Here is a 25,918-nt window from a genome sequence, read left to right on the forward strand (position 1 = left end):
GGCAATAAAAGCAGATCACTCAATCGCGCAAGGGGTTCGTCAACTGGCGAAGTCATGCACAGCGAGCCCAGGCGAAAGGCCAAGAGACTCATTATAAACATAACGTATGCTTGGAACACTTCACGATCTCAAAACAATCCCAAGATCACTGTCATTGAGAATATGAGCAGATTCATATTGAGTCAACATAAGCAAATTGATGTGCGAATTGTCCGTGAAGTTTTTTTTTCTTTATGGGCGTTTAAACCTCCAATGCGCTGAGAGACTAATATGCAACGCAAACATGAATTATTTCTGCGCTGGCTTGATCTCCCAACGAATGGTAATTGATTTGGATACTTTGTAAGATTCTCTGCAACGTCTATTCATTGCAAATTCCCCAAACCTCTTCAGGAGACTCAAGAGAGAATCTCTTCTGCCCAGCTTTGGTATGTCAGCCGGAAAGAATCCAGCAATAATTCTTTGGTCGCCAGGGAGAATAATTCAGTGACAAGAAAGATTTTCAGTGAAAATCCCCTTCTTCGCTCCTCAACAAAGCCTCGCCGTGCGTCTCTGGCGATGGGGAGTGAGCACAATAAAAAGTATAAATATGAATCACAAATATTATGATGTAATTTATTCTCCGGCCTGCGAATTTTTGCCGAGCCAAATAAAATTGTGAGGCCGTAAATTGGAATGGAGCTCTGCGCGATATTAAAATAAATATTTCATAAATTGCCCCATCGTAAAACTTTTAATTCCATCCACTCCAATGGGAAAAAGATGTGTGCGCTTGATGGCAACAGCCAAGAAAGATTAAGTCATATGGACGTTAATCCTTCATTAAGTCGCCCCCAGAGTTGAACGTCTCCTCGCGTGGTGGCAAGTCTTCCCGGAAAAGCCAACTGCATTTATGTATGTCACTCTCGAGTGACTGCTGGGGGGGGTGGAGAGGCCACAGATTTAATGGGGTTGTGTGTGTGTCTGAAGGACGACGGCTGGGAGTGTCTCGGTAATTCGGAAATTCACTTCCATCTCCAGCCCCTCGAGCCATGGGAGGCTGATTTCGCCATGATCCCGCCATCAGACGGATTTCCACAGTTCCAGAGGGTGGCCGAGGGTGGAGAGCGACACAAGTTTGCTACATGGCCTGACGATAGGAGAAATATTGTATTCAAGCGAGAGAGAGAGAGAGAAGATTGCTCTCGTCTCCGTGATATGGATTTGCGAGGATGCCATTGAGGGAAACTTTCTCAACATGTCAAAAAAGGAAATAACAAATAAATCCAGGCGTGTGATTTCTATGCTAAGGAATTCTCCGTAATCGCTATTCCACCTTCATCCGAGCGCTGACTAAAATGTCCTCGTGACTGTGACGAGGGAATGGGTTTCCCAGGCGAGAGCCTGACAACTTGCCTGATGCTTTTCCCATCAGGCTTAACAATGTTCCGCTAAGACATTTCCAGCTCAGCCCCGATTCGGCTGGAGAGACAAATAATTAGGGCGAGGCTGAACTAGTTATACCTATATAAAACAGAATTGTACAGCATTTGAGTAATACAAATGAATTAAGATTGCCTCAAAGGTTATAAACAAGAGGCGAAGACATTATGGTCCGAAGAGGTGTACAGCTCAGAAGAAGTACTTAAGAAGTGGAAGTGTTTCCTGCTTCTAAAGCAATTAATACATAATAAAAATCTGCAGAGAATGTCTGAATTCTTATCGCATATTATTTTTAAACGATGTTGAATTGAAAATATCCAAAAATCAAATTTTGATCTTGAATTTAAAGAACGTCTTTTTCTTTCAGTTACGTTTTCATTACAAATTTCCAGTCTCTTAACCTCAGATCAACCTTTAAGAATCTACAATATCATCAATACTCTGTTAACCTCTAACTGACACCATTTGAAGCCGTGATCAATGACGAAGACGCGAGGAATCTATTGGCAGCATTTCTAGTCTTAGTGGCTTTTCATCGCGTCTTTGGGTTCACTTGCCAAATATTACATATTGAGATTGCTGCATATGATGATGGGTGAAAACCTTCACTTGGTAGCCATTTTCCTATGGCGATTCTTTCTCAAAATAAACCCACAGTCAGTTAATGAGCTTCACTCACTCGAATTGGTTAGATATTTCAATTTTCTCCCTTTTCTCTGGCGATTGCAATTAAAAACAGTGAGATCTGCTGGGGCTGGAGGAGTTTTGCTCCTGACTTGCACGACTTTCCCGGGGTAATTCAATTGTGAAGTCAAGTTGAGTGGGGAGAAATGGCGTTTCTCTCAATACTTCAGAAGGAGATGAGAAACGTCCGTTCTCATAGTGTGAAGTTCTATTAATTTTCCAACTCCGACAGAAAACCACCGGGCGAGGAAGTGAAATTGGCCATCGAGGGACTTTTGGGTGTGGAAATCAGCTGAGCAGCTTGTCAAATCGGTGAGTTAATTACCTTCCAACCTCATGTACAGCGTATAAATAGCAAGCTTTATTTTTATCCCATGCACGCGATTGCAATGTTGAAGGAAGTGAAAAATTTCGTCTCTCTCTCTCTCTCGCTGTTGTAATAATTGCGGGGTTATTTTATGCAAAATTGATGATCTGACATTTCCAGTGATTTTGGCAAGTTTACTGGTCACCCGAGCTGGCCCACCGTGTGCCGTGTGAGGGCGGCTAAAATTGGTCACGGTAATTTGCCGCACGTTATGAAATTAGTCACTTTACGAGGCGTACGTGGAGTGTTCAATAAAATCTCTTTGCCACTGCGTTAGCATGACACAATGTCCAATAAGTTGCGAGGCATTAATATTGAGGACAGTGGCGAGGGTATGCAATGAATTATTGCCGCCAGTCCCACACTCTGGGCTCCCCATATTAAAATTGCATACGTATCAATTGGATATTCTCCGTGGCCCTGACGCGGGTCGCACCGAAATATGCTTCATTTGGTATTCCCTCCCGCAAAATATTGCGGAAATTCAGCTTAGTGGTAAACTACATAATGCTGAAATATCTGCATGCGAGCAGTACATAGCATTAAATTTATAGCAACAGCAACTTACATATGTAGCCACGGAATTCGGAGCCGCTCGAGAGGTGGGCAACTCCAATCGATCATTGCCATATTACACATCCAGCCTGGTGGAGGGAAGATAAAGCACAATTCTCACTTCGCGTCAAGTTGAATCGCTGCGATACATGAAGTGTGCGTATGATATTCCGCTGGATGAACCACACCCCTTGTTTATAAATACCCCGCCACCGTCGTAATCTGGACGATCAGTGAGCAAATAGCACGCACGATGACAGAGGGATCGCAATAACGTGGAAATGTTCCAACTTAACAATATTTACACAATGGTTTTTCTGCCCTGCCTTTTGCCCGCTTGTGTTTGACGAAGAGATGAAATTTTTATGTGCAATAAAACATTAAACAAACCACCGATAGTGTTCGATCATTGCTCCCATGGAATTGTCGTTCAATCTCTGGGCTTTATTTGTAAAATGACAAACAACTGTGGTGAAGATATTTCTCAATTTCATGCGACGCGAGCAACCCTAAAAATCTCGATATATGGACAATAAAGCACTATCAACTGCGCCCCGCCCACTCAAATGCCCCGCCCTTTTTCCACTGTCGCCACATTAAGAACTCAAGTTCATTGCCTAGGTGTCGCTGTCTCGGAATTTACTTTCGTTGCCTTCGTGAGAAATGGGCTAATGCGTGACTGTGGAAAGTTCACTGCAAGTCAGTCTCGAAAACTGTTATTCCCAGTGGCGAACAGTGGCACTTAATTAGATTCTTTTCCACCTTCTTCGCTGCCCTTCCGTGTGCTTCTGTCGAGATTTCAGCCGCTCTTCTTCGGCCTCCTCTTCATCCGCTGCTTCTCGCGGGCGTCCCGCATTCGCCATTGCCTGCTTACCCACTTTGAGAATGTCGCTACAAAAACAAATGGGGATTAGCGTATGATGAAATTTAGTGGAAATTCAAATGAGAGGGGCAACCAAATGGCAGACGATGTGCGTCTCTGTTTGAAATCTCATACATCACGACTTCGCCCATGAGACAATAATCGTCATCAAGTCAGGAGTGGCATGGAAATTGCACTACTTGCTTGCGTACCATCGCACTCGGCCTCCAATTATCCCCTGCAAAGCATCATGTTTTATGGGATCTTAGGGAGAGGCTGAGCGGGATTAAAATTTGCCGGGGAAATTTATATGCACACCACAGGGAAAAATGGCAAAGGAGGGTTCACTGGGGAGTTCCTGGCAATCGATTCGTTAACTTTGGCATTTATTCGGCATATGGGCAGCTGCTGTGAGTTATGAACGGATAAAGCATAATTGGAAAATGTGAATGGAATTTTAAATTATTCCCTCCTCATTTCGCTCTGCGTCTCTCTTCATTTTCCCAGGCATTCACGCACAGGATGGGCTTCCCAAGGATAGAGAGACACTCCATACTTAAATGGTTTTATGTATATATACCTGGAGTTTTGCTTTTTATTGTCGCACTTCTTTCCAAAGCCGAGACAAGGAAAAATATATTTCCTTCATGTCGCATTTCCATTTATCATGTTGATGGACAAAGTTTTACTCTCACTCTCCCATTGTCTCCATGTCGGCTTAATCTATCCATCCAGTCGTGCAGAGGACACACTGAAACTATTTGTACAAAAGTCACCATAATTACTGTAATTGGAAAATATACTTAATTGCATGAAATCAACTGTCATCTTTTGCCTCTATTCTCGCTCTATAGCGCACCGTGTGGAAGTGGACTCGTTTTTTTTCGGGAGCAAATATATGCGGCACGTGAAACATATTAATTTAGAATATTCATGACCCGTACACCCCTTCTCTCCGTTCGATGATATAATTACGATGTTGTGCTTCTTTCGCCGAGGGAAGCAAGATCACAAATATTTTGGGAGTAAACAGAAAATTCTGACCACCGCTTTGTGGTCAAGTCCGCTGGCATTGTTGATGAATTCACTGTTTGCGACACACATCAAATCAAGATTGAGGGGTTGATAGCTGCAAAAAGGGACGTCCAAGGTTAAAAACTTTCAACCATGTTTGTAAATGCCAAGGGGAAGATAATATGGTCAGAAGTAGTGTACAGATCAGTTGGAGTTCAATTTTGCAAAATATTCGGTTCACAGCTTTGATGTGACTTATTAAGGATGAAAAAAAAGTTTAGAAAGAAATTTTTGCATCGCAAATCGCTATAATGAAAGCTAAGAGGGTTTAAATCAAACATAACCTCAAATTTTCACTTAACAACACTAAATTGTAGACTAGAAAGATAGATTTTGGTTAGATTTCAGTAAAATTTCAGTTAAATTTCAGTTATGATTTGATTTTAGTCTTGTAAAAAACAATTCACGAAGTCTGAAGTCCCGGGAAATGTTAGGGATTTTTCATAGAAATTGTGGAAGTGTCTGGAAGTGATGTGCAGATTTCAGCCGTATTATCTTCTCCTTGTGAAATTCTTATTTTGGAAGAGTTGAATTTTGATAGAGACATAAAAGAAAAACCTGATTCAGTGATTTTTGTATAATAATTTAAAAATACAATGGTTTATACTCTGAAAGCTCATATAAAATCATAAAAAAGTTAATATTTTGAGTATGAATTTATTTGTCAAATATTTTGTTAGAAAATTCTGCATATTTACTTTTTGAAATCTTGTTTTTTATTATATATTAATATATTGATTTACTAAGATTACACTAATTTGTAACATGCAAGTGTATTTTATTCACATCATTTTCTTGATATTCCTTAGATCTCGATTTCCAGTTAATGTTAGATTTGTGAACATTATAATTTTCATGATACATTTTCTCCGCGTTCCTTTCGCATCGAACCTTGTAATTCAACATTTCTTTGATAGCAAATTCTTCTGTCTCAAACCCCTCGTGTTTTTCATTTAATATTAAAACTCAAAGCTGTACATTTTCTTTGTCCCTTCCCTTTGTTTTTCCCTATTGCGCGCTTAAAATTATATAGAAAGTATTCACGTGATAAAAGCTTGGCGGCGTGAGGTGGATTTTTGTGTTGTTTTTATCAAAAGAAGGAGAGAATGGGAAAACATTATCTGCATAGCATTATACTTTTCGAAATCATGCTTTGATGGGCTCGTAATTAGGACACGCCAGGATTCCTTGTTCCAATTCATTCTGCCCTTCTTTCTGGACATTTCAGCCATTGCGGGGTCGCTTTTGTGACTAGAGTGACGGGAATGAAAAGTTGGAAATTAACGATCCATTAGATTTTAACAATTTCCTCTCTCTCGCTCGCCCTTCCTTCGGCTCACAATTCAAGGGGGAGAGGCAACAAAGGGGAATCGGTTTCTTCGGTTCCGCCGAACAACAAATTACAAATCAAAATTCCTTACTTGATGGGCGATAGAGCTGAAATGGGAGGGGTTGCGATGATCATTTTCATATTCAGTCAATTGAAATGCAAATTCTGACTTTTGCCTGTGATGATTTATCGCCCGGGGGATTTGATTAATCAAACTCTATTATCGCAAAAAATTACTCTAATCAATTCAGTGTGGTAGCGAAATGATTGTCTCCGTAATTATGCAGAGGAGCGAGATCGCCTTCAATTGGGGACGTCTTGCAGATGTGGCTAAGCACCTGAATCTGCATAAGACATGACCATAATTACACAATGGTCCATTCAAGCCGTCGATTTATCATTTTCTTCGAGAGAGTGGCTCTGCAAAGTGCGGAAAAAAATGACACTATTCATTGTGTGTCGTCTTATCATGGCAAATATTACACAAGAAGTCCATACATGGGTTTATCCCACTTTTTGCCATCACACGGCTTCTATTTCTTATTTTATCGCCCCTCATAAATTATTCCTCGTCTTGTTGCCCTCCTTTTTGCGCCCCATCCTTTGGGCAGCACAAAATCCATTTAACTCGTGGCAAATCTCTGATTTTCGCCCCACTTTCCGCTCTGCCTTCCCAAGACCGGACACGACAGGTCTTCTGGCCAGAGGAAGCTCGAGAGAAATTTCTACCAATTAACCTCTCGGGAAATTGAATTAGTGGTGGAAAGTTCATTTAGAAATTTCATTTATAAATCTACACAACTAGAAATTTTTCTTCTTAATTGAAATTGTTTGGAAAATTGAAGTCAATTTTTCAAGCACGGTTTAAAAAACAGACGAGAAGGATGTGTTTTTGATGGATTCTCGATTGGAATTATCGCATTTGCCAAAGAAAAGTGGTCGAAAGACTGTACTTTTTTAGGTTTTCAAGCGAAAATATTGAAAGATTTGACAAATAATCTTTAAATTCGGAGTCTGAGAACATTTGAGCATTTGACTGCAATTTAAGGGAATTTTCTTAGGAAAAATGTGGGGCGTTAACGATGAAAAGTCGACTTTTTATGGTTTTCGCTTCACGAAAATCATCGAAACACGAAATTACGGCAAATTGTGTTTGAACGGCTGTGATAAGTAAAACCATTAACTTCTCAATGCATTTTGCTATGGTCAAGCAACTTTTGCCCTCCAGAATGAAATCCAAGCCACAATTGATGCGAGAATTCTTGGGCAATAGACGGAGACTTTTGTCTAATTTCATGGCCACGCCGGAGGAGGGAAAAAAGCCAGTGAGCGAAGACGTTGAGTAGGTGAGAGGAGACTAAGTGCTGAGGTATTTTTCTCATTAATTATTACTTGTGAATCCTCTAATTGGACCCCCAATACAATACCCTCCGACTCAATTCAGCGCCGGAGTTATAATGAAATGTGCCAGTAATATCTTCGCACAGCTTTATTGTGGCTGGACGGGTGAAAAAAGAGGCAACTTTTAAATATAAATTACCACCGAATAAATCACATAGCTCTTTTTGTGCCCAATTGCCGAGGTGGAAAACAACTCACGTGACGGACTGAGGGAGGTTGGAAAAGAATTGGTTTTCGGTGGAATATTAAATAATGACTGTGCTCTTTTCTTGAAAATTCAAAAATGCTACTCAGGATGTAATTTGTGTTTCCAATAAATAATTTATAATTGAATTTTCAAGGTACGCTGATCATTGTAGTCTCTCGCGGAGTGCTTTTTTCATTTATTTAAATGCGATGCCCAGAGAACAGACACTCATTCACACACGAATTGTCAGATGGCACATTGTTAATTTCTCGTCCCTCGGACGGTTCACTGGACAGATTAAATGTCATCGAGAGAAATTGCCGCTCAAGTCTCACGGCCGGTGAAGAAATGAGCAAAACCAGTTTGTATAATTCCTTAATAATAGTAATGTATCTCTTTTTTGTGGCCTCTTTCACCCCTGGACAAAGGCTCTTAATGCCACAGCCAAGTTGGCTGTGAGATAACGCAGAAATTATTGACACCCGACGAGCGGCCGGCGAGCTTGCGACTAATGTGATTACTATGTTGGCCACCATAGACTTTCTCGTGCAAGTGCTGCAAGGATCCGAAAGGCGAACCTACTCTGGCAGCGCATGCAATAAATGCTAGTTTTTTGCTCATACTCTTTCCACCACGAAACATACTCACTAAATTATTTTCGCCCCTAAGGGAAACGCGGATTACTTCTCACAGTTGGAAGTGGCTGGAAATTACCTGCTCGCCGTTGAGATTTTTTCGATTACACACAATTCATGGGGTTCGTTAATTATATAGTTCCGTCAAATTTTTTTCTCCCTCGGCCTCCCCGTCACTCACCTTTACCCTCTCGCCTTGGCATCGCATCGGAACCAAGATAAAATTGTTGGCGAGCAAAAAAGCACAAATCTCTCTGGGCTCCGGAGAAAATAATTCATTGGGATATTCTGGCCGGATAATGAATCACGAAAGATTCATTTTCGAATCAGGGCCTTCCTTTATGGCTCCATGTGGTTTTGCCAGTCTCACTCTCTGGGCCAAATTGCTCGCATCGAGAGAGAGACAAAAGCCGTGGTTTCTCCGCCACTGCGGATGGGATTTAATGTGATTTCTGTGGAATCATCATATCACTATTAACACACCTCAATTTCAGGTGTGAGAATGAGTTTTCCATTCTCGAATGTATTAAAACTACCAATTCCACGGGCGTATTTTTAGACAAGTCGCACTCTCATCTCTTCGGCCGGACTGGCTAATCTCAGATAATGAAATTATCGCAGAATAAACTTCGCCATAAATACAACAATCACGACCTCCGCAGTTGCCGCTGATCACATCCGAGCAAGTCCCAGATATTGCAATTCATCGGACATTTCAAATTCACCACATTCACAATGTCCTCTGGCTCAGTGCCAAGACGATAGTTGTCCCAAGCAATGCATCTCTTTGTGGTGCCTGTGGAGATGCAATTTGGGGTGCAGAATGTCACATATGCAGATAATCTCATATGATCTCACGTTCCATTTCACTCCTGTAGGCAATTTCTGAGAATATTACTTTGATTTTCACGCAAACACACACAATTACGCCCAGGAATATCTGTTTCGGACAGCCTTAAGTTTGCTTAAAGATTCTTTGACCCTGATTGTCGGGAAATCGCCTGTGCCAATTTGAATTGCCTCTTCGAACATGGAATATTTCTGTTTTCATTGGTGAAAATTCGTGAGAATTGACATTTTCCAAAAGCAACTCGCCAAAACGCGGCTTTTGTTAAGTCTTTGAACTGAATATTGTAGTTTTCTATTGATATTTCAACATTTATTCGTGTTTTTCTCCTAAATATCCATAATTTTTCGGTTGTTGAATTGCTAAAATAGGTTTTTACTTTACTTTTGGGCTGAAAATCCCACAATTCTTCTGTGTTTTCTTCTAAGATAATTTTTTTTTACTCTGAAGGAGTTTATAGTGTTGGAAGTGGTGTACAGATTCTAGCCATATTATCTCTCCCTTGGTTCAAAGTACCTCATTCCTTAGCATGATGCGCACGTTGCCCTTTTATCCTCTCACAATTTATGCCCATTCTTAATGGTTGGCGCGATAAAAAGGAGGGATTTAGTCACACATGCCCTCAGGAGTGCCCAATGCGTCCATTGTGGGGAATCGAAAGGCGATTTTCCTCGATCGCAGCTCCATTCTGTCGCTGAAGCGGCGGTCGGAATCGGTTCCCAGGCTGTTGTTATTAAAATTTAGACGTCACACCGTGTGTCCGATCGATCAAGAAATAAATATGCAAATGAATAGAACATGACACGGTGGATTTCCAGGCAGAAGTCCGGGGGAGGAAGACAGCGAAAGGCATCTGAGGGAATGTAAATGGTGTGTATAATGTGAGGAAGTCAGTGAATTCATTAAATAATTTTGCACAAATTCAAGCTTGTTTTGCTTCTTTGCTATCATGCCACTCTCGACAGTCATCCGGAGGGATTTCGTGGCATTGCACATTAGTTTTCTCGATTCATTTTGTCCATCTCCACTAATTGCTAATTGCCTGCCATATCTTCAGCAGCAATTTCTCAAAACGCACAAATTATCTCAAATGCCATTCATTAATAAAAATAGACCCATAATTGATATCCACACACACACAGCGATGGATGCAAACATTCGAGCCATGCATGCGGTAATTTATGACTTTGATTCATCGAAAACACGACACGCCCAAGACGTTTGCTATTTCAGAAAATAATATTATTAATACACAAACACGCTGTCGCCGTCCCACACTTCTTCACAATATGGCACTTCTTTTCTCCACAAGGCACCAGCTCGCCCCCCTTGCAAAAGCCCCCTCGCGACATCTTCCGTGATGTGGGGCTTTCAATTTTTGAGTGGCGGTCGTAAATTTAATTTTTATTAATAATGCTAATCGCATCCTCGAAGAAACTGCGCGCGGCTTGATTGATTAATTCATTCGCTGGCCTGAAGCTCTTCACCATGAGTGGACATTCACGAAGACATTCCACACATGTCGCAATATATTGACACGACAAACCCAATGAAGACAGCATGAGAGACGATAGATTGCCTTCTTTGCCTCCCGATAGCAAAGCCAAGACATTTCACCGCGCGGCCTCAGCGCCCCGAAAAGACTCCGCGTTGGCTCAATCACACGTGGATGCCATTATAACTGCTATATATTTAATCCATCGCCAGTGTGCGAAACTTTTCCCATCCAGCGCTCGTTTCGGGAGGCGGACAAGTTCGCTGGAATAGCTTGTGTTACTGTGATTTTGCGGCTAAAGTTCAAATGACGCACGAACGACTGGGAAAATTCCGCTCAGATGCATTTCAACTGAAACTCGAAGGCGTTTAGTTTTCTTTTAGGGATTTATTAGGTACTTTCCAATTGCAAATTTAAATCTATCTCATTTTTATTTACAGTAGCGGAAATTTGTTTCGGACAAATGCTTAACTTTTGCACAATTTGCAATGTGTTTGATTACTTGAAAATTTAGAATCACGATCTTTATTGCTTGCTTGCAAATACTTGATTGATAGGGAGAATTAAATGTTTTTGGTAACAAATTTGAAAACGGAAATTAAGGTGTACACCACTTCTTCCCATATTATCGTCCCCTTGCTCTGAACCTAAATAATAGTGAGTCGGATACAAAACATCCAGAATCCTTATTAATTTGCTCGTTAATAACCATTTTGGAGATATTCATCGTCACTGCAAATGACAAGCCTCCTTTAGCTGAAAAGCCCGAAACTAAATCTCGCCATCCACCAATTTTGTGCCCAGGATAGAGGCTGGAAAATTCTTTGTGCCGCTGAAAACGTTGGCGAGCTGCATGAAATTACACTTATTCCATGTTTCCCCTTGTCCTCTTACTCTCCACGTACAATAAAGATAATCGCTGTGCTTAATAAGAGCCCTAATCCTGCCGTGTATGAGCCATAATCTGCCTTTGTGGGGCATTTCAGTTTAGCGCTCTTTTTCCATTTCTCAGGAAATAGTTCTCTCTTCTGCCTCTTCCCTTTCATTTCATTCTGGGGAGGGAGAGAGAATATATGAATTTCTGTGTGGCATAAGAGTCCATTTGAGACACGTAAAACAGCCATGGTGATTTTTTATCTGCATGTTTTTTAATGCCAATTGCTGTATTTTATTAATTTTGAGGCGTATAATTTGCGATTTCTCTGGCATGCTGCCTTTCTATAGATTCTCTCTCTCTCGCCCAGCACAGGGTGGGCTAATTGAGATGATGTTTGGCACATTGTGTGTCATGGAATTAAAGGCGAGGCGGTGGATTTTTTGCCGCCTAACCTTCTGCCAATTAGGCAATGTGACAGAGCAGAAAAGTGATGGTAATAGTGGGTTTTAGTGGACTTGGAGATCTCTCGAATGTCTTCCTGGGTGAGGAATTCTTCATTAATGAATCTCAAGAGATCCATTTCGTCCATTAAATTCCCGTCTGGAGAGCGAATAAATCGCCACTAAAGGCAATGAAACTCAATTAAACAGTCGTTACAGTGGCATTTCGATAAATATTTGATGAGCAATTGCCTCAATCAACTGCAGGTACCATCATTTGGTATTATGGGCAGGCAAACGTGAATGGAAAGTCGGAATACAAATGGAGACTCCGGCAAAATGCTTGAGAACTGCTCCGAGATGCGCCTTTTTTGCCTCTCTCTGGTGTTTCTTGTGAATTTTTCCGAATTGATCAATTTATGGAAATTTTATATTTATGGACAATGGCGCATTGATAGCTATTTTATATGCGAGGATATCGACTCTCTTGCCGTTGCTTCGCCTTCTTTCTCTGGCCATTCGAGCACTCATAGAATCGACTAGTCGAGCAGATAAAATGCGGGCTGGGAGTTTAATGTTATCAAATTTCTACCATTTTATTACATGGAAAAGTTGTGTTTTCCACCACTTTTGTTGCCAAGAAGCTGACCTCATGAGACTCCCCGATTCAACATACAAACTCAAATTCTCGCATGAGACGAGAAGAAAAATAAGTTGCTTAGCATTTTGCTTTGAATTTCAAATTAACGCGCGAAAAGCGCGACTCTTCTTTTATGATTATTTGAGAAAATACAAAATTTATTGCCACCAAATGGACCATTTTTGTGATATGTGCATGGTCACACCTCACCCATTTCACACCCATCGCACGAAGGTGTTGTATAAATAAATGTATAAATTTTTCTACACAATATACACCATCATAATACATGGCGAAAATGTATGGGAAGTGTGGCTCGAATCCGTAAATCACTTGCTTTGGGGGCTCTTTATTTATAGCGCGTTTTGGAAAGCTTCTAAAGTGGTCAATGTTGGTTTTATCAAGCAGCTAATTGAATTGTTTTCCAGGCTAAAATAAACACTAAGCCTGTCATGGGCGAGACGCGCGCGTATCATAACAAAGCAAATATCAAAAAAAAAATTCAGTCAATTTTCACTCATGTAAAAGCGCTTTAGGTGGAGACAAACGAAAAATAACAGCACACGATGTTGGAGGAAATGTGTGAAAAACGCTGAGTGTCTGAAATGTGAAGGAAATGAGCGAATGGGAAAATCCCCAGATGAAATATTAACGGCATTCAGCGTGCATATGAATTTTTCATACAACATTGTGGCTGCACTTTGCCTCGTGATCTGCAGAATATTTGATAAGACAGCCCGATAAAAGCCGCCCGGCCTTTTTTCAGCTCGCTAAATTCTAATTAGATACAATTACCCACATGTCTCTGCGGCCACGCGGACTACGCAGGGGCTCGTGTGTCATTAATTAATAGCGTCACTTCTGGGCTGAATAAATTATTCAACGCGAAAGCACTGTGGCGCGGGAGCTTCTCCGCGAAATGCCATGAAAACATTAAAACTTTTATGCAGGTCATTAGAGACTGTGAGAGGCCGTTTGATGCTCTGATGAGACACATTGCCGGTGTTTCAACTCTGACAGATGGTTTATTTTCTCACACAAAATTAATCCGCGCCGCAACCACTTTGGCTCAATAACACTTCACTCTAAATAACTCCCCCAGCGCATTTCTCGCAGCACTTTTCTGTCTCTTTGCGTGCACTTTCTCAATGCAACACTGTTGTGCGCCTTTGGACAACAGGAACATCACACAGCGCAGAGCAATTGTGCTCTTCCAGGTGTCAATTTGGAGCGCAAAAGCTGAATTCCAATTAAGCGTCGCGCAAATTCACATATATTCAAGCAAAATCAGGTTGAAAATCGATTAACAAAGATCATCGTCTTGATTTTACACGGAAAAAAACTAAGATCAATCCGAGATTTTACTTATTTCAAGATCTTTTGGCATCCAAAAATACTTAAATCAAGGATATTTGCAGATAAAGATCAATTTATTAGTCTGAACAAAACTTTAATCAGATTTCCCCACGAGCCCATAAATATGGGAATATTAATAAGAATAATCTATTCTTAATGAAATCAACTTAGTTTTATAATAAAAATCTAATTTCATGCTTCGGAAAATTCACAATTTATATACAAAATATCGTTTGCACAATTATCAGGGATGATAATCAATCTGATATAGTCAGGGTTAATGCTGTTTCTGAAGGGATTTTCCCAAGCACAGCTCAAATAGCAGAAATGTTCAGTTTTAGCTGAATGCAAACAGAAGACATGAAAATACGCATTACTAATAAATTCATTTATATGTGCCCATAATTAAAACTTATTCATGTTTCATATTCATTCATTCTGTCTGCATAAAGCCGTTGATTTTCAGTCCTTTGCCTCACATGGCATCATAATTCCCTGACAATCCTTAATTTTACTTTCACTGCTCACCATTCATTCAGCAGTTATTAATATCATTCACTCCGCTTCAGTGTCCAGCGGAGTTGCATTGAAATTTGATCCGACAAACAATGAGCGGGAAGTGCCTTTGAGGATTTCGGGGCCAGCATCGCATAATCTCTAAAACATCGCACTGCCGTACTTTCTAAATGTCTCCTCTCTGTCCTCGCGCAGCCCATTTTGACTCTCTATGTCGCAATGAAATTTTCCAGCGACATTTGTCACAATATCAGCAGATCGCAATCGATATTCACCCATTCAATATATACAATCCCATTTCGGCGATGGGTTTTTATGCCGCGCACAAGTATGGCGGCGACCGACGAATCCATAAATTTGCAGTGAAATATATTCCGTTCATCTGCAATGCCATTGATATATCATCGATGGGTGTAAGAAATCATAAAGACATTGAATGCAATGGCAAAAGTGAATACAGTGGCTGGAAATTTGTGATAAAAGTGGGGCGAGAGATGGAGAAAATGTCTAATTTTCCAGTGAATGGAATCCGTCTCGAGTATTAGGATTGGCTGTGTGTATTCAGCGAACAATGAGATTCACAGAAATGGAATTTCATCGTCATCTTCATTGAAATGCCATAACTCCGGGCCATTGAAACCCCTGTGGCGCCTCTCGAGGGAGCCTCGAGGACACCCTCACGCTCTGCCTCACGCCAAAGTTGAGGTTGAAGTGCCAAAGGCGAGAGCACAAAATAGTAATCCTGCCATTGTAATTTTTCATCTAATTAAATGTTAAGCATTAGCACAATGTGACATTAATCAATTTCGCCCTCCCCGCTTGCACTGCAACCCCTCGCACATGTCCCCAAAATCGCGGGGAGGGAGGAGAGGCGGAAAAATCCGCGGATGCCAGTGGCATCGCGACGGCTTCAGTGGCGTCGAAGGCGCAGTTATTAATGACGCATCACGCGATGGGATAATTAAATTAATGAGCTTTAAGCTGTGCCATTGTGCCACTTGACAGTAACAGATTAGCATTGTGCGCCTTACATGGCGGAACATGGACAAATTTATATTAAAATGCGAAATGGATTGCGTCATTCTTGCAGAATCTCGACACATTAAAAAGCCTTTTCGCTCATCAATGTCAGGGCAAAAGTGTCGAGTTAGAAGGGTGACTTTAGACAGAGATTTACTTTGGCTATTTTCTCTATTTTAGGTGAAGTGGCAGGAAATTATCCTCCCCGAAAGAGTCACCTGTTTTCTCTGCAAAGAGCCATTTTTTCCACCCCTTTTTTTAGTAGAAGAAAACTGCATCATCACTTGGAATATATACAGACTAAGATTAATGGGCCATGGTGAAATCACAAACTACTCTAAACACGATAAGCAAAACCCCTTCTCGACTGGTGCTTTTGTGAAATTTATGAAAAGTGAGAACCCTTCGTCGACAATCACCCTTTCGGGCCAGCGATGATGGGTGAAAGACGCTCTCATCTCGCAGAGATGAATACCCAAATGGATGCGAGGGGACGAGTTGCGAAGCTCATCGAAGCGATTCTCAATGGATGATCTCAAGTAGGGCAGATATTTATAACAGTCGAATGGAAAGACATCACGACAGTGCCATTCATCTATCTGCATGTCGCTGGCAATGTACAAAGGAACATCTCAACTGTCGAGTGTGCGTGCTCAAAAGGATGAAAGAAGCGCTCCTTCAGGTTGTCTCCTCATCCCATCATCTTTCCCATATGCTCAGAACCTTGAGATGGCGCGCTTCTTCGGGCAAATTTAGCACCTGCGGCATCGACACTCAATCAAGAGCGCTACAAATAATTCCAATTGTGAATTTGTGAATTGTGATTCTCGCACGTTGTGTGCGGAGTTTGAGTGATTTGCCCTCGCGTGGGACCTCCTCCAGTATCACATTCACGACGACGACGACGATTCTCTCGAATGGCGCAAAAGACTGTCGAGAGTGTGTCCCCATTTAAATTACAACACCCGAACAAGAACACTCTCACGCGGAGTCTCTTTCAATTTCAATGAAGTCATTCCGTTTCATTGAGTGACATTATTATGCATGAAATCCACTCATATGGGCCCGTTGATAAATAAATTAACCAATTTTCGTCTCACAAGCATAGTGAAATTGATGGTGGTATTTACGCACTTGCTGGGAATTTATTCTCACCAACTTTTTCTCACTCACTCAATTTAGGCGCTTTTTACCAATCAGTTCAGCAGTCATTTCAACATCATCACACGAGCAGATGAAGTGGATATTTTGGAGAGACGGAGGGAAAGATTTACCCGAGTTTGGCATTTGAGAATTCGAGAATAGAACTCAAGAAGCCTTTCCGGGAAACAGTGCGACCAACAGCTGGTCTGCACGGTTGATCGAGCATGGGCAATTTGAATTTGGAGGATTACCCGCAGTGGAAGAGTGTTTTCAGAAGGGAACCTTCTAGTCTGCCTTCCAGAAGTCCCCATGGCGGAAAAAAAGCGAGAAGGAAGTCAGTCGAAAATCTCTTCCCGCTTCGCTGCCGAACTTATTGATTCGTCGTGGATTATTGTCGTTGAATCTCAGGAATATGAGACTTTGGCTTCAATTCCTCGCTTTTTCTTCCACCCAATTTAGATCATGCATGTTCCAGTGGTTTAATGCACTCTCCGAATGGCTTTTTTGCCCTCCATCTTTCGCTTATTCTTGGCCGTTTGTTTATTGAACAATTTATTGGCACTCCATTCAGAGGCGAGCGGCTTTGATGTGAAATCATCAAGTACAGTCTCAAATGGATTTCGATGGTAAATACTTTCCGCTCTCTCTCTCGTCTCCACGTCGCTGCATTCCGCTCTGAAGCTGAGTTGCACAGGAGGCAAAATATTCATATCATGACGTCATGCTAGATTTAATTGACGAAATAATGCATGGAATACAAAATATCTGGATTGTTGCAATGATTTGTGGGAATAGAGCCCTCAAGTAAACTCTGTAATACACTCAAATGCAAGGGGAAGATAATTCCGATTGGAAGTGATGTACAGCTTAGCAGAAGCATAAAGAACTGGAAAAATCAACTCTATATAATACAGACCTGCATTTTGATCATCTTGACATATTTTTCTAGGTTATGTGACTGAGTTTATGACAAAATAACACCTCAAATTGGATATATTTGCACTGAAAAAGAAATTATTCAATTTAATGACAGATTTGTGCATTTAAACTTCATGAAAATTGCAATTATGGATGAGGAAGTGTAAAAAAACAGACCAAAATGTTACATAACCTCAAATTTTTGTGCTTCAGCTGCGATTTTGAGCCAGAAAGATTCTAATTGGGAGACATTAGATACACTCAATGATTAAAGGCTTAACAAATCATCTGAAAACATCAGATATTAAGGTTAGAAAGTTTATCAGTTTGATTTTTAGTTAGATTTCAGTTGATTTGTGGTTAATTGTCAGAAAGTTAGCATAAAAGTAGACAGAATACCATTGAATAATCAGTTTATTTAAATCGGACTCTTCTCGTGTACAAATGTTGGCAATTTTATCTCCCTCTTGCTCATATATAATATGCAAAAATATCACCACTTTTACTGCGAACAAAACACAATTATTCTCAATAATTTTCCCTTATTCCCATAGCATTAAAGTGTAATCTCTATAATACGCGAAAGGACTGAGAAGTGAGATGATGGAAAGAATACAAGTTGAAATAATAGCGAAATATTGCTGCACACGAATTCGATGGAAAAAGCCGAGTGCACGAGAGCGAAAAGGGCAGAAGCGAGAGGAAATTGTTTTACGGATATGGGTATAGGGGTGATTTATTTTCGACGACGATGACAACGAGCCGGGCGAGAGATAAAGCATTTTGTAAAATGCATTATTTATACTCATGGTTGCATTTTTGTTTATACCACAATTTATGTTTTGAGCACTTTTTCTTTTAATGATTTAGCGTTTTCAAAAGGCAAACTTTTGCGCCTGCTCCCCCTCCCTCCGCCCCTCGACATCTTGGCTGGCGCTATCAACGTGCGCTATGTACAGTGATATATAGGATTTCATGTGCGAGAGATGGTAGATTTCACCCCGGCTTGGGCGCTGCTGTGGAGGTTTTCTGACGACGATAATGGCTGGAAAACGTGTTTTCCGATAAATTCACACTACATTGTAACAAACTATTGCCATTATTGGAATCTGGCGGCAGAATCTGCCGTCATATCGGGTGCTTGAGAAGGAGGACGCCTTGAGAGGTGTTCTGCTGGCGTACTCTACGACAAAACACACACACACACACAGGCTCGTGTGATTAAAAGCACATTATGTATTCGCACTCCCCAGAGAGATGGCAATACATAAATTATTGATTGATGCTGAATTTCCATAAATTCATTATGGAAATCGCAAACACGAGGCTCAATCTTGCGGGAATGTTTGTTTTCACGTCTACCCTGCATCACCATCCCGTTGGCATTTCATATCGCCCAGGCACTCATTCCATCATTGTCCGGCTCTCCCACCGCACATTCACAGCATTTGACACGTTTTGTCAATTTGCAATGAAAATTAAATATAGAGTGGGACTTTTCAATCGTGCCCATTTCGCGATATGTGTACTTGTGTGCCAACACACACACTATATATTCGCACGCGCGAGAGAAAATGACCAGCAATTTTGAGTGAAGCAGCGCACATTTCTCACAGAAGACACACAATGCCATCCAGTGCAATCAGTGAATTTTATTATCCATCCTGGAAAATGTTTGCACCAGCATTGCAAATGCAGTTAATGGTTTGTTTTCGTTCACAATTTCGCGAAATTACACAAATATGATTTCATTTGTTCCACCAACTCAGCAGCCACTGGACCTTTTCAGCACTACACAATCCCCAGATTCTGTCGAGAACAGAAAGGTGTATTTGCACTGGAAATTCTTTCGACTGCTCGCAAATATTTGCCAGAAATTCATTAAAATGCACAATATGTCGAATCTCACTCTAAATTGCATTAATTGAGTGAATGACTGCGCCTCGAGTGTCAAGATGCTCAATCATCCTTCATTCGCTTAACAAATACACCCAGTGTCACTGCTGAATCCAATCATCGTGCGGGGCAATTGCATAAGAAGAAACGCGATGTGAGCGCGCAGAAAGCCAGAAGCAAAAAGAGCTCAATTCGGTGATTCTCTGAGGTCTCGGGGAGAAAAAGACACTCCTCGATAAATAAAACATCGCCGAGCTGATGAAGGGGGGAAAAAAGTATAAATTTCTTGCACGAAAGGACCGCAAAGCCCGCAGCTTTTTACAAACTCTTGCCGCGCAATCTTAAAGAATATTTACAGTATAAATTTATTTTATTTGTTCCCACCGATAAGATGCATTTTATTTATTGCACGAAAAAAAAACCTTAAATACCATCTGGTTTCCACTCTCTCGCTGAGACACTGTCTCTCTCTCGTGACTTGTCTTTTTTATCTCACATAAGCTCTTTTCAGTTTCTACGTCTGTCGATCGGTGGAGGAAAAAAAAGGTACTTCATTAAGACTCTCAAATATGGAGCACAGAGAGCCAAAGCAAAAGTGAACGTCAAAACTTCAGCGTGCGTCCAATATTTCAGGAATATATTAATAGTGTTTCGATGTTTTTCCAACTCAGAGATGCAAATTGCTCCTCGTATTTTAATGATATTATTCGCTGTACGTTAAACGCTAATTGGTGGCCATCCAGTGCGCGGCGGAGTCGGATAATGAGGTGTTTCGCCTTTGCAATTACTTCCACATCCAAGAGCAGCGACAATTTCATCCATGCTCCGCGACGTCTTGTTACAAGTTCCACTCGGTGGCCCTTATATTGTCGAAATTGTGTCACGTCCGAGCCCCTCTCCCGCCCCCTGCCACCACCCGTCCACCTTCCCGCAATTACGCCTCTCGTGGCCCATGGTATTAAAGTGGCATTCATTTAATAATTGATTATGGCCTCTCGTGACGCAGCTCCGCGCTGTGCGATTTTGCGAGACAAAGTATGTTTGTCCACCCCGCAGGCCACAAATGTATGCGAGCCTCTAATGTGGGGCGCAATTTGTGCGCGCCAAGAACGAACGGAGGCAAGATGCCACAAAAGAATAGAGCCCGTAAAATTTGCCACACATGTGCTGATCCTGGACAGCGTGTAATTATCCCTGCGGACTTCGGGGGCGGCAGGAAGTGCATCCGCGACGGTTGTTTGTCGGCAAACGAGCTTTTAAGTGGTGGCGCGTCAGAAATAGACGACGTTCAGTATTAAAATTTTATCAGATTATCAGGCAAGAGCGGCAAGAGCGACATTGGATGTAATCAAATTCAAATAACCAGAGTGACAGATAGAACTCTCATTACAATTTCATGAACAATTAGAGAAGAGAAGTTAAATGCGCATCAAATAAGTATTATATGCAAAACAGAAACTCTTCTCTGTTCAAAATTGAAGGAAATCAGATCAATAATCACAGAGCGGATGAGTCGAATCTTCAGAAGAAGACAGACTCAAGTAAAAGGAAGTTTTAAGTACACCGTTCAGTGAGTTTTTTACCCGATGACTCATGCAATCGCACGGCATAAAGATATTGGTTCGAGGGTCGCGACATCGTGATGCTGGAGAATCTCCACGGCTTCTTCTTGTGGCAAAAAACGCTGCAGCGTCTTGAATTTATCTCCTCGGCGGACTCTGAGCCGTTTTTCATGTGCGGTGTTTCGCGGAGAAATGTATAAATTCATCCCGTGCCAGAGTCCCTCCGTGATGCCGAAATCAACTCATTTGCTGGGCAACAATAGGAATCGACCCTGACTTGGGTAGCTTCCGCTGCTGCGTCTTGACCACTTTGGCCTCCGGGGCCATAAATCTGTTTCAGACGGCTAGTCATGTACACGTTTCCACGCTGCAAATGGAATTTTGGGCAACTATTCATTTCCTATTGCACAGCGCTTGTGCGCGCTGGAAGAGTTGTTGTTTTTTAATTAATTTACTACACAACTGCAGCCATTCCCAAGAGCAATTTCATAGTTGCTCCACCATGACTTCCCAATGATTTTAAATTATAATTCCACACCACCCCTTTTCCGGCCCGGACTGCTTCAGCAAGAGAGGGCTTCTGGCATGAGGGTTGACTCTCTTGTCTCTTCGCCATGAGGGTGCAATTAAATGCATTTTTTTTACGATTTGCGAGAGAAGAAGCGGGATTCTCGAGCCTAAATGCAATATATGTATGCCAAATGGGGTCCGCGCCGTAAAAGTGAATGTTAATTGACATTCGCCAATTGCTCGATCGCTCTCCCATCCGCGGCTCGCGTCTCACCGATTTTAATGAGCAATTTCCAGACTTCCGCACCCTTATTGCATTACCATAAATTCCCCCCATCGCTGCGGGCCTTGCGGGGGTGAACGGCACGGAGTCGTTACTTCTTGCCCGGGCGAGCACACCTCCCCGCGCGCCAATCGGGGCCAATACGGCGTTTTACGATACAGCGAGTCTCCTCGGAAATGTTGTGTGTGCAATATAAGAATGGGAGTCAGTAGGTTGGCTGGTGTGATAGCATGTTGAGCGAAGGAGGAAGTTTTTATGGACATTTTATTGCATCTGTGTTATCTCATGCCCCATGTATATTATGTTCCCATTCTTCTCCACACTTTTCCACAACAGTGTGCTATGTAAAAGATGCCCCACGAGCCATCGGGAGATCCTCTCGAGGCGACTCTCGCCCTCGCCCAGCTCTGCATATGTATGTACATATGATGGCATGTGATATCGTGTATATCGAATAATGTAGCAAGAAATACAATTTTCCACCATGCTCAAGTTTCTGCTCTCCAGCTCTCGAGAAAGAGGGAGGATGGAGAGCCGGAGAGTTGTGTTTCAATTTCTTGCTATTTTATGTTTTTAATATTTCTTTTTGCTCCCCGTGCACTCCGCCACATCTCTCGCCATTTGATACACACACACTTCTCGCGCCAACATGTGAGCATTCTTTTCTTTACAACCATTTTATCGATTCGCCTCACCCAGAAGATAAACCTATACTTGCCGGGAAAAATCAGCTTTCTGGGGTGGTCCGTGCCATCAAGTGCCTTCGCTCTTTGCGCTGAGGTCATCATTTCTCTCTCAAACCGTCTCCGAATCGGGATTTAATTCCCGAAATTTCCCTAAAACCAAGAGTGCAGCCCAGAGAGTGTGCGAACATTTAAATTTATAAAGTAAGCCAGACAAATTATCCCGAACTTTGGCACAAGATATGCACTTCTCTCTCCGGCAAGTATATTTTGATTACACAAAAACTTTTATCCGTACTTAAGGCTGCACAGTTACTTCTATTCAGCTTTGCGTTGAAGCCGCACTTCACAGGGCTTAAGCTCTCATCTTATACAGTGTTGACTCATGCAAAGTTATTCCGGGAAATCTTGCAGGCACATCTCGTACGGCTGTCGAATTGAGTATGTTGAATAATTTGTACGGAGTTCGGGTACGACGAGAGGTGTTTGTGGCGACATCTAGGTCCGAGACTTGCGGGATGTCACGGAGTCACGCAAAGTGCACAAGACGTTGGGCGGCGCGGCGAGATAATGACGGCGGAGGTGCAGCAGAGTGTCACGACGATGATGATGATAAGGTGGTTTGAGGCCAGAAAGGAGGACAGCAATTGACATAAAATTACATGTCACAGAAGTGGACAGTTTGGGGAGAACATGCCGGCAATTGGCTGAGAGCCTTTGAAATGTATTCTTTCTGCGCCCGAGACTCGAAATTGCCGGTGAATGTTGAGGGATTGAAAGCAATTATAAATAGAGTGTAGAATTATTTGTGGGGCGCCTCCCACCCGGCGGACCCCCTAATGTATGTAATTTCTTGGTCGAGTGAAATTTAAACGGAGGGTCCCCCCCGGGAGGGCGCTTCCCCTGCAATTGGGATTTTATTAGAGACGATCAATTAAGGGGACGACATATCAAATTTATATTCAGCCACGAGGGAATTCTCACAGTTTCTCCCCCACGCCACAACTCATTGTAACGCATGAGATTACACTCACCATAGAGATGTGATATATTGAGGAATAACAAATCTCATTTGATCTATTAGAAGAGCTGGCTGATGTCGACATTCTCCCCCTTTCACGGTTTCCAAGCGCACGGGAAGAGAGGCACAGTGCAGGGGAGGAAATGATGGAGCACCGCCTAATTAGAAATCCAGAAATTCAATATAGACTTCGTTTCACTCACGGCGTTGAGTTATAAATGTCTCTGGAGTTCTGAATTAACACGCCAAAGACGCGCCTTTGGAGTCACTTTACAGTGTCGAAATTCTATCAATTTCGTTTAAGAATTCATCACAGTTTTTTTTTTTTAAATTCGTCTTGTAATTACATTGTAAGAAGGTTTAAAATCATGTGGGAATGTTTTGTTTCCGCTTCTAAAAACTCATTTTCAAGTCCTTCAATGAACCATTAGATTCCTCGGAGATAAATTACACAGAACAATTGACAATTTCTTGTTCAAATACACCATACATGCAATGCCATGTCAATCAAGAGTCCAACGTAATTTCACTGCAATTCGTGCCATTGCTGAACACTTGCGCTTCGTCATTTCTGCCATTCGTCTGTAATTGAGGATGGAATCTTCCCTGTTGGGAAGTACAACCGAATTCAGCGGGATTGCAAATAAGGTGTTCAGCAGAAATGTTGCCTGACTCTCCTCACACGATATGTTGATATTCAGTTGGCATGCAAAGGGGCGGAGAAGAGGGTTGAAATTCTGCGTGCTTTATGCACGTTTCCGAGCCTGCATAATTCACTTTATATATGGCATGTGAGAGAGAATAAATCTCACTCAACCCCCCGCGTTGGGAAAGGGACTCCCATTCATGTTAAGGATTCACGCTTCCATGGCACTAATTAGTGCAATTTAAATCCAAAGGGCTCCTCGTGCACCTTTTTTTCCCCTGGACTTCCGCTGGCGTATGAGCAGCGCCCGTGGATTAGAGGCATCAATAATGGAATGGAAATATTATCATTAAAACCTCGCCCGGTGAATTAAAGTGGAAGAGTGATCAAGATTTTTAATACATTCTTCAATTACACACCCGTGGCATTTCTATCTGCAGACAGAGGACTCCCGAGAGACTCTTCTGCCCTTTTAATTACTTGCCCCAGCCCCTCGACCCGCCCCTCGGCAATTATATTGATTCAGTGACGGCGGCAATGGGATTTCTACCGTCGCACAGCTTCAGTTCCTCTTAATATTTCAAAATGAACTTAATCCTGATGACCACTTCAATCTAAAAAGAACTTAATGGACTCAGAAGAGACTTCATTTGTGATCCTCTTTGGGGAGATAAGAAATTAAAATGTTTCAAAGTGCCTCAACTCACACCAAACACACCGTTTCGGGGTGATTTCTCTCCGAGGATGAGCCAAGGAAGGGCGCTATTTAATGTACAAAATCTCCTGTAGATTGATTTAAATGGGGAAAAAATAGTCCTCGTCTCCCTTTTGACTCTGGCACCCACATAACCATAAAGTGTGGAAGTTCTGCAGTGACGACAAACCGATCAAAAGACAAACATCGAAGTGCTTGAAAGCTATACGAAATGGAAAAGGGATTACTTCGCCTTCGAGTTTCAATTTCCTCCACAATTCACAATTTGTATTTGATATTGCGAAACCACAAGAGAATGCATGCAAAGAACTATTTTTGTAAAATAAAACTCCCATCAATCTTTTACGTGATTTCTGGCTGTCTTTTAAATTACAAATTGATCTGGGGTGTGAGATGTTCTCAATTTCAAATCATCTAGGCTCTCTCGTGGCCATTCCTTCTCGACGTCTCATCGCGATGGGAATTCTCACAGATCGACAGACGCGCCTCAGCCACTCGATAGACAAATCGTTGAGAGCTGTTTGGGCCATCGAACATGCTTCAAATGGCTTTTTAATGACTCTCCAACCAGACGAAGACGCTCTCGTGCCCGGGGAAGAGTTCTAGCAGAGGCGACAAGACTTCACTTCTCTGACATTGTTTCATCACAATTAGCACATGGAAGATGAGGGAGTGAGTGGAAATCCATTACCGCGTGCGCCCGTGTCAGTCATAATACATCAGAGCAGCGCAGCTCGTCCCGGAGTTTAACCCATTATAAATGGAAAGCAAGAGTTTCCAGACAACTCTTCGTGTGTCTGAATAAATAAATAAGAAGTATTCCTCAAGCAATT

At 41.9% G+C, this 25,918-nt stretch overlaps 1 protein-coding gene across 1 annotated transcript in view; it reads left to right on the plus strand.

Moving 5' to 3' along the window:
* The first annotated feature begins 2,070 nt into the window (after positions 1-2,070).
* The window catches only part of LOC132260262 (uncharacterized), a 28,131-nt gene continuing 4,283 nt past the window's right edge, over positions 2,071-25,918 (plus strand). The window contains exons 1-2 of the mRNA XM_059758273.1: positions 2,071-2,216; positions 2,339-2,418. The gene's annotated coding sequence lies outside the window, so the exon portion shown is untranslated. The remainder of the gene's footprint in view (positions 2,217-2,338; positions 2,419-25,918) is intronic.

The sequence above is a fragment of the Phlebotomus argentipes genome, unplaced genomic scaffold, assembly GCF_947086385.1.
Source record: "Phlebotomus argentipes unplaced genomic scaffold, Phlebotomus argentipes genome assembly scaffold_18, whole genome shotgun sequence".
NCBI lineage: Eukaryota > Metazoa > Arthropoda > Insecta > Diptera > Psychodidae > Phlebotomus > Phlebotomus argentipes.